The sequence below is a fragment of the Sus scrofa genome, chromosome 18 (genome assembly GCF_000003025.6).
Source record: "Sus scrofa isolate TJ Tabasco breed Duroc chromosome 18, Sscrofa11.1, whole genome shotgun sequence".
Classification (NCBI taxonomy): Eukaryota; Metazoa; Chordata; class Mammalia; order Artiodactyla; family Suidae; genus Sus; species Sus scrofa.
The window spans coordinates 10,234,697-10,244,716 of record NC_010460.4 but is presented as its reverse complement, the minus strand read 5'-3'; the positions used below and the strand labels follow the sequence as shown (position 1 = coordinate 10,244,716).

The 10,020-nt window shown below is 48.7% G+C and overlaps 1 pseudogene; it reads right to left on the bottom strand.

The window, feature by feature from the left end:
* On the bottom strand, positions 654 to 4,575 carry LOC100518705 (annotated as a pseudogene).

The following is a 10,020-nucleotide window of genomic DNA, read 5'->3' as shown; positions in this document are numbered from 1 at the left end:
ATAAAGATTCACATTTAAAAAGGAACATTTAAAAAGGAACACTCATGCTTTTCTGTTAACTGGTGTCTGAACGAAAATACTGCTGACGTCACGACTACTTCAACTTTAATGAAAACTGATTCCCAGACAGTAATTGTGACAATTCTAACAGGTGTGCTGGGTTTTTGATTCTACTTAAATTCCTGAAACGGGAGAGAGGAGAGTTCAGAAATTTATTTCTATTAAAATACAGAAGTTATTGCAAAACCCTACCTGTAAAAGGGCACCAATAAAATCGGACTTTGCACGCAGCAGCTGAGAGAATCCAATGCTTCAGTGAAACAGTGCATTTGCCTGGCACAACTCTGACAAATTCCCATCCACTTGACCCCTTGACAATAAAAAGACAATTCAAAACAAATCATAGTTAAAATGTTGATATCTGAATTAATGACTTTTTTGGCTTTTTACGGCTACATCTAAAGCACACAGAGGTTCCCGGGCTAGGGGTCCAATCAGAGCTGCAGCTGCCAACCTACACCACAGTCACAGCAACGTAGGATCCCAGCCACGCCTGGGATCTACCCCACAGCTCACGGCATCACCAGATCCTCAACCCACTGAGTGAGGCCAGGGATCAAACCCACATCCTCATGGATACTAGTCAGGTTCATTACCGCTGAGCCACAACGGAACTCCCTCCCCTAAATATTTTTAAATAAGTGATACATAAAACGACTGGCTCAGCTCTCCCTTATACTAGCTCCAGGTACATCTTGTCTCCTAGATGTTGGCTTTTTAGGCCTTGTAGCCTCTTTCCCTCAGGAGTGAGTGAAAAACAAGGCTCACAGTTTATCCACCCTCCCCGACCACGGAACCCTGCCCCTTACGACTGGCTAGACCTCGGAGTCCTCATCAGCCAAGTTAATGGCCCAGGCAAACGTCTCCACTGGGTTTTGTTGTAAATTTTCTCATTTGGGACCCCCTCCCCCCACAGGTCCAGATAATTGAGTTTGGAGGTTCCCAAAGCAATTTTTTTTTTTTTGGTCTTTTGTCTTTTTTGTTGTTGTTGCTATTTCTTGGGCCGCTCCCACGGCATATGGAGGTTCCCAGGCTAGGGGTCACATCAGAGTTATAGCTGCCAGCCCTCGCCACAGCCACAGCCACACAGGATCCTAGCTGCATCTGCGACCTACACCACGGCTCACGTAATGCCAGATCCTTAACCCACTGAGTGAGGCCAGGGATCAAACCCCCAACCTCATGGCTCCTAGTCAGATTCGTTTCCACTGCGCCACAACGGGAATTCCCCAAAGCAATTTCTTTATTCTCCTCTTGGTCTGAACTTCGAGCTTCATCAACTGCTCCTCCCGTCTCTGCTCGGCCTCTTTCCCACCTGCTTGGTCTCTGCACCGTTCAGGACCTCGGCAGCAGCCATAGCACTTTGCAGGTCTTTCTGCACGTCTGCTAGCTGTTCCTTCTTGGCATCAATCTTAGACTGCAAGTTGATCATGGATGTCTCAAAGGTTTTTGGTGGTGCCCTCTGATGGTTACAAAGAATTGCAACAGCTCTGTTGGCACAGTTGTAAGATAGGATCTTTGCTGGGATGTTCTCACCAGGAGCTGTGAGCTCCTTTAGCTGCTGTTGTAGCGTGAGGGAGGCATTGCATGTATGGAACACCTTGACTGAAAGCCCTCCATGAAATCCTGAAGATGCTTATTTAGAATACCAGTATTGGAGTTCCCATGGTCTCACGGCTCAGTGGAAATGAATCCGGCTAGGGACCATGAGGCTGCAGGTTCGATCCCTGGCTCAGTGGGTTAAGGATCCAGCGTTGCCGTGAGCTGAGCAGACGCGGCTCAGATCTGGTGTTGCTGTGGCTGTGGTGTAGGCCAGCAGCTGTGGCTCCGATTCAACCCCTGGCCTGAGAACCTCCATATGCTTCGGCTGCAGCCTTAAAATGACCAAAAAAAAAAAAAAAAAACCAGTACCGGAGAGTTCCTGTCATGGCTCAGTAGTCAATGAACTCAGCTAGTATCCATGAGGATACAGGTTTGATCCCTGGCCTTGTTCAGTGGGTTAAGGATCCAGTGTTGCCGTGAGCTGTGGTGTAGGTCCCCGATGCAGCTTGGGTCCCTTGTTGTTGTGGCTGTGGTGTAGGCCAGCAGCTGTAGCTCCTATTCATCCCCTAGCCTGGGAACCTCCATATGTCCCGGGTGCAACTATAAACATTAAAAAAAAAGGATACCGGTATTGAGTCTATCAAAGATCATCCTCAGGCTGTTTGTTCTCCATCAACAGTTGTAAATTCTTAAAAACCCGTTTCTCAATGGAGACTTTGTTATAGTATCTGACTGAGTCCTTCCCAAGGAAGTCAAACTCTCCCCTGTGCTCCTGACCATCCAGCTCTGGGTGCAGAATGATGTGCTCCGCACGAAGCAAGCAGCAACCCACAGGGTCCGGTGTGTCTCCTTCCTTCTCATTGCCTGCCGGCAGGGCAAGCTTGTCACTGAAGTTGTGACAAGCTTGCCCTGCCGGACTTTTCACCTCTTTGGACGTGCAGTCTTCTCGATACTGGCTGCAGACCTGATCCACGCCCATCTTCTGTCGCCGAGCAGTCTCGTGTTTCTGCCAGTCTTTCTCACCCTTGATTCGCGAGCTGGGGTTCAGCCAGATGGATGTGATGGAAACTCGAATGTTCTCTGTCCGGGAGATGAGCCAAGTACCCTTGTCAGCGTGTCGGACCTCTTTCCATTTACGCCCTGGGGGAGGAGAAGGCACCTTGGCATCTTTGCGCCAGTTGATGATTATACCTTCAGGCAGGACCTGTTTCTTCAGCTTGCCCATCCTGGGGTGGTTGCCCCGGCCACAGAAAAGTCCGGGAGGTTCTATCTTGAAGGTCCCAAACCTCTCCCTGTGGTTGTCCGTAATCAGAAGCCATATTCTTCTAGGAATTGTTCATTCTCCTCTTTGATTTTCAGTTTCTCTTCCTTGCTCTTTTGTTTTCGAGCTTCTTTTTTTAAAAAAAAAAAAAAAGCAAAAAACAGGGCTGCACTCGTCACATATGGGGGTTCCCAGGCCAGGGGCTGAATCAGAGCCACAGCCGCCGGCTTAGGCCAGATCCAAGCCGCGTCTGCCACCTACACCATAGCTCACGGCAACACCAGATCCTTAACCCACTGAGCGAGGCCAGGGAGCAAACCTGAAACCTCATGGTTCCTAGATGGATTCGTTTCCACTGCGCCACAACGGGAACTCCTGTTTAAGAGCTTTTGACGGCTTTGAACTACTGGCTTATCTGGGTAAAAATCACATGTGCTTAGGCTGGTGGTAATCTTCTTCTCTAAACTGGTCATTTCCTCTTTCCAGTCTTTAACGAGTTTCTTCCTCAGTATTTCTTCAGCAGTACATTCATGGTCGAGCAGTGCTGAGAAGCAGTAATTGTGCTGCTTTGGGTCTCAGCTTCATGACTTTACCGTCACAGTAACACCTGACACTCTCTGGAAGAGGTTCAGACGATGGAGCAAAGACAGGACCTCTGTGCTCCAGGAAATTCCCTGTCAGGACAGCGCTCCTCCTCCCACCATTTCCATTTCTTTTCCTCTTCTTTCTCTGGCTCCTTTTTCTTGCCATCTGGTTGATGAAATTTTTTGATCTTTATACTTGAGGTTTGTTTTTTTTTTTCTTTCAATTTACTGTCCTCTTCTTCCCCTAGTTTTCGTTTCCTTCTCTTGGTTATCATGTTTTAATTTTCTGAAGTTTATAGCATCATCTTCATCTGTGGTCTCTTTAATGGCTTTATATCCCCTTTGGGAGGAGCAAAGCAGCTGTCCTGTTCATCTTTAATCCGTGGTGGGCTAGAGAAAACTTTTGTTTGTTTGTTTTTTTAAGAGCCCCACCCATGGCACATGGAAGTTCCCAGGCTAGGGGTGGAATCAGAGCTGCATCTGCGACCTACACCACAGCTCAGGGCAACACTGGATCCTTAAGTGAGGCCGGGGATCCAACCAGCATCCTTATGAATAGAAGTTGGTTTTGTTATGGCCGAGCCACAATGGGAACTCCCGAGAAACCCTTTTCCTTCTCCATGTTCCTCTTCGCATCCCCAGAGGCTCCACTAGTCTCCTTCTTTGTTTTTCCTCAACTCTGTGCGTTTGTCTTTCTGCTTTTCTGAACGTCCGTCTTTGTGTTGGGTTTTCTCCTTCTGTTTCTTCACATTGTTCACTGTTGCTATGCTTGGCTTTTTCTAGGTCCTTCTCTGTGTCCTTCTCGTGCTCTTTGTGTGGCTGTTCTCAGCTTTATGTTTATCTTTGTTTACGCAAATCATTCAGCTGGAAATCCGCCTCCATCTGCGAATCTTTGTGGACATGGTCCCCACTCCAGTCGGCTGGAGCGGCGAGCAGCCGTGGCGGCGGAGGCGGCGCCCAGAGGCGCGAGTAAACGTCGAGGCGCGGGGCGGGGGCGTGGGGTGCGGGTGTGTGTGTCTGTGTGTGGAGGGAACGGGCCTGAAACTTCCAGAACTGTCTGGCAGGCAGCGAGAGCCGACCCCAGCAGCTGCGTAACGGCTGAAGTTCGCGTTTCACGGACGCATTTCTTTAACGAGGTTACTCACCCACAAGACGTCTTCCAAGCCCCAAACCCTCTGCGGTGACACAAAACGGAGCCCCGGATGTTAGTGGTGACTTGTAGGGGAAATCCGGGGACGGTCTTGGAACAAATGGACCAGGCAGCTGCTTGGACTCGTCCACGGTATCTCCGTACCAGCGAGGGGCCGACAAGCCCTGGGCAAAAGGTCCATCTGGACTTCTCTCCTGCCTGGTTCGCTCGACAGACTTGTTACCCAGCTAGGTTGATCCTGCTCCAGGCGACGCAAGCCAAACGCTAAAATGCTAACAAGTCTGGGGCATAGCGCGTGCTTATCCCGGCAGAAGGAAGAGATGCAGAGCCGATCTCAAACATGCCTTCGGGAAGGCGAGGAGCCACAGTATTTATGGAATGATGGATGAAGACGCTGGGCGGCGTGAGATACGTGGGGAAGGGCGATTGGGAAAACGTGCTGGGAATGGTCCTGCGCAGGCGTAACCAAGCTACAGGCTTCCGCGCATGTGTGAGGTCGTTTTGTGGCCCCCTTACCCCCGCAGCTCAGCTGAACTAGCGGCAGCTGAGACTCCAGGTTCCTGTAAGACAGCTCTGGGCAAACATCTTCTGGATCAGGCCTCCTGCAGCTTGGAGGACATGCAAGTGTTAAAAACCTTGATTAGTGAAGGCAGGCGGAGTGGATTTGGCTAATCACCACGCAGGGTTTCAAACCCATTGCATCCTGTTTCTGTAAAGAACAAGGCGATCTTCTTTCGTCCTGGTGACCCAGTAGGGTCGTATTCACATTCGGGAACCGAGCAAAGCGGGCAGACTTAGTGACACCCCTAATTGGCTTAGGCTTGGGCTCCCGAACCAAATTTAGGGGGCTGGGACTGCAAGGCCGGCAGGATTGGCTTAGATGTGCCAGGTGCCTCCCAGATTACCCCTGCTCACACCCACTCCCAGACGGATCACTGCCAGACCACAGGGCGGTGGGGGCAGGAGGCTGGAGCAGATGAGTGGGAACCCCACATCCCCCGTAGCACCTTTGCTTGTGCTGGCAGCCAGACCAAGTGCTGGGAATGGACTTTTTAAAAATTTATTTATTTATTTATTTATTGTCTTTTTGCCATTTCTTGGGCCGCTCCTGCAGCACATGGAGGTTCCCAGGCTAGGGGTCGAATCGGAGCTGCAGCCACCAGCCTACACCAGAGCCACAGCAACTCGGGATCTGAGCTGCATCTGCGACCTACACCACAGCTCACAGCAACGCCGGATCGTTAACCCACTGAGCAAGGCCAGGGACTGAACCCTCAACCTCATGGTTCCTAGTCGGATTCATTAACCACTGAGCCACGATGGGAACTCCTGGGAATGGACTTTGTTTTCCACTTGCTTCGACGAACCTGGCAGAGAAACACACCTGATGTTCAACCATTGTGGAGTGAATGACTGCAGTGCTGCCTCCTGTCACACATCCGTTAACCCACATGATCTCATGTGACTTGTACATCACTGTGGTTCTCCCGGAGCCGTAGCCCCCATTACACCCATTTTCTGGAGGAAACTGAGCGAAGCCAAGTGACTGACTAATCAAGATCACAACAAAGTTGGCTGGCATCTTTTTTTTTTTTTTTTTGCTTCTGAGCCTGAGGCTCTTCCTGGCATCACATTGTGTTCTGAACTGGGAGAAACCAGGGACCAACAGAAATGTCCCGAGGGGGAACAAAAAAAGCCCATTTGAATTGTACCATTTCTAAAACCTTTTCATATAATCTCATTTTATTTTTATGCTGTCTCTAAAGCTGAGAATAATAGATGAAAAGGCTGCATTTATCCAAACTGGGATATATAAGTTACCTGTTTTAGTTCCCTGAATTTTTTTGAGAACGTTTGGTACAGATTACTTGAAATCAGTGTTAAAATCTATCAAGCGATGAAATGTGAATCACAAAGTATTCCTTTCAAAAACGCTGAGAGGCTTAGCGGGTTAATAACCCAACATAGTGTTTGTGAGGATGTGGGCTCGTGGGCTCGATCCCTGGCCTCCCTCAGTGGGTTAAGGATCCAGCATTGCCATGAGCTGCAGTGTAGTTTGAAGATGCGGTTCAGATCTGGTGTTGCTGTGGCTGTGGTGTAGGCTGGCAGCTGCAGCTCCCATCAGACCCCTAGCCTGGGAACCTCCATATGCCGCAGGTGCGGCCCTAAAAAGCAAAAAAAAGAAAAAAAAAAAAAAAGCGCTGTCCTTAGAGTTCTCACTGTGATGCAGTGGGTTGCAGGGTCCAGCGTTGTCTCTGTGGTGGCACAGGTTCAATCCCCAGTTCCAGTGCAGTGGGTTAAGAATCCTGAGTTGCCTCAGCTGTCATGTGGGTCCCAGCTATGGTTCAGGTTCGATCCCTACTAGTATCCATGAGGACTCGGGTGTGACCCCAGGCTTTGCTCATTGGGTTAAGGATACAGCATTGCTGCAAACTGCAACGTAGGTCGCAGATGCGGCTTGGATCAGATCCCGAATTGCTGTGGCTGTGACATAGGCTGGCCGCTGCAGCTCCAATTTAACCCCTAGTCTGGAAATTTCCATATGCTGCAGGTTCAGCCCTAAGAAGGAAAAAAAAAGGTTGATATAAAAAATGTATTTTTCACAGACATGGAGAACAGATTTGTAGTTGCTCAGGGGAGGGGAGGGGAGGCAGTGGGATGGACGGGGAGTTTGGGGTTAGTAGATGCAATCTATTACATTTACAATGAATAAGCAATGATGTCCTGCTGTATAGCACAAGCAACTATATCCAATCACTTGTGATAGAACACGATAGAGTATGAGAAAAAGACTGGGTCACTTTGCTGAACAGCAGAAATTGACAGAACATTGTAAATCAACTATGATAAAATTTTTTAAAAATTAAAAAAATTAAAATTTTAAAAAAGTAAAAACATATATTTCTTGGTGGCAATAGGGGCTCTTTTCGACAGTGTTTCTCAACATGTGATTTCCAGACCACTGCATCCAGATCACCAGGCAAGACGGTGAAAATCTGACTGGAGGGTCACTGCTCCACCCCTGAATCTCGGGACATGGGGAGGGATGAGCTGTGTTCGCCCCACACAGGTGATGCTTCCACACACGAGGTTCCACAGCTGCATCTGGAAGGCTGCCCTGAGCTGCGGGGCCAGCCCGTGTCAGAAGCTGCCCTCCAAAGCTCCCTGGAACGAGCCAGTGCTGGTGGTGACATTATTAGTGTGGATTTCAAACAATAGCAGGTGGCACTGCCTGGTGGGAAAAGAGACTAGAGAAATTACTCTGAGGCATTCTATGCAGACCAACCTGCTGTGTAAGTTTTCTGGCTTCCATTTAGCAGAAAGGGGAAGACTCAGTCTGAAGCTGAGGTGAGCTGGAATCGTGTGAAAATGTACCTCGGTGAGAGGGAAAAAAAAAAAAATCACTAGCTCTAAGAAAAAGCAGTCACAGGATCACTTTCCAAAGCTAGTAGTTCTCAGCCAGGCTGCACATCAGAATCTTGTGGACCTTTTAAAAAACCTAATTTCTCTGTCTCTTTGCCTTTTTTTGTCTTGCAGGTGGCATGTGGAAATTCCCAGGCCAGGGATCAAACCCGTGCCACAGCAGCAACCTGAGCCACTGCAGTGACACCAGATCCTTAACTCACTGCACCACAGGGAACTCCCTCTAATTTTTTATCAAAGTAAGACTTGAGTGTGTGTGTGTGTGTGTGTGTTTTAAAGATGAGGAGTTCCCGTTGTGGTGCAGCAGAAACAAAACTGACTAGGAGCCATAAGGTTAAGGGTTCGATCCCTGGCCTTGCTCACTGGGTTAAGGATCTGGCATTGCCGTGAGTTGTGGTGTAGGTCACAGCCATAGCTCGGATCCTGTGTTGCTGTGGCATTGGCTGGAGGCTACAGCTCTGATTAGACCCCTAGCTTGGGAACCTCCATATGCCATGGGTATGGCCCTAAAAAAAAAGAAAAAAAAAAAGATGAATGCATTTTTTTTTTTTTTTGTCTTTTTGCCATTTCTTGGGCTGCTCTCTCGGCATATGGAGGTTCCCAGGCTATGGGTCCAATCGGAGCTGTAGCCACCAGCCTACGCCACAGCCACAGCCACACGGGATCCGAGCCGCGTCTGCAACCTACACCACAGCTCACGGCAATGCCGGATCCTTAACCCACTGAGCAAGGGCAGGGACTGAACCCGCAACCTCACGGTTCCTAGTCGGATTCGTTAACCACTGCGCCACAACAGGAACTCCGAATACATTTTTAATAGTACTGAAGGGTGTGTATATATATATATATATAATATATATACTATATATTATTTACAATATATATATACATTTTTTTCAGGGCCACACCCATGGCATATTCCCAGGCTAGGGGTTGATTTGGAGCTGTAACTGCCGGCTTATGCCACAGCCACAGTAATGCCAGATCCAAGCCGCGTCTGTGACCTTCACCACAGCTCGTGGCAATGCTGGATCCTTAACCCACTAAGCCAGGCCAGGGATCAAACCTGTGTCCTCATGGATACTAGTCAGATTCATTTCCAGTGAGCCATACCAGGAACTCCAAAGTGTGTATAATTTTAAAAAAGAAAAACATCATTCTCCCTGTAACCTCACTCCTGTTCCTTCAACACAGGCATTTAAGTTTCTTAACCTTAAATGTACAGCTTGATGTAACTGCCTAGATATATCCATCCAACCCCACACCCAGATCAAGATCTAGACCATTCTAGGGAGTTCCCCTTGTGGCTCAGTTATTAAAGAGCCTGGCTAGGATCCATGAGGATGAAGGTTCGGTCCCTGGCCTCACTCACTGGGCCGAGGATCCAGCGTTGCCGTGAGCTGTGGTGTCGGTTGCAGACGCAGCTTGGATCCTGTGCTGCTGTGGCTCTGGCCGGCAGCTGCAGCTCTGATTGGACCCCTAGCTTGGGAACTTCCATATGCCACAGGTTTAGCCCTGGAAGGCAAGAAAAGGAAAAAAAAAAGTAGTCCAGCACCCTCAGATACTCCCTGGTACCCCTGTCCAGTTAATACTCCCCTCCCCCAAGGTAACTGCTGTTTGTCCTGACTTCTGTCGCCATCAGTTAGCTTTAAGGCAACCACTTTAAGTTATTTTTGCTATTTCTTCTCGTATTTGTCTCCTCCTTTTTTTTTTTTTTTTTTTTTTTTTTTTTTTTGTCTTTTGTCTTTTAGGGCTGCACTTGCGGCATATGGAGCTTTCCAGGCCAGGGGTCTAATTGGAGCTACAGCTCCCGGCCTACACCACAGCCACAGCGACACCAGATCCTTAACCCACTGAGTGAGGTCAGGGATCGAACGTGCAACCTCATGGTTCCTAGTCGGATTTGTTAACCACTGAGCCATGATGGGAACTCCAAGAAGGGCTTTGAATTGAGATAAACTTGAACATGTCATCAAGCTCGGGGGCTAATTTGAAGTTGG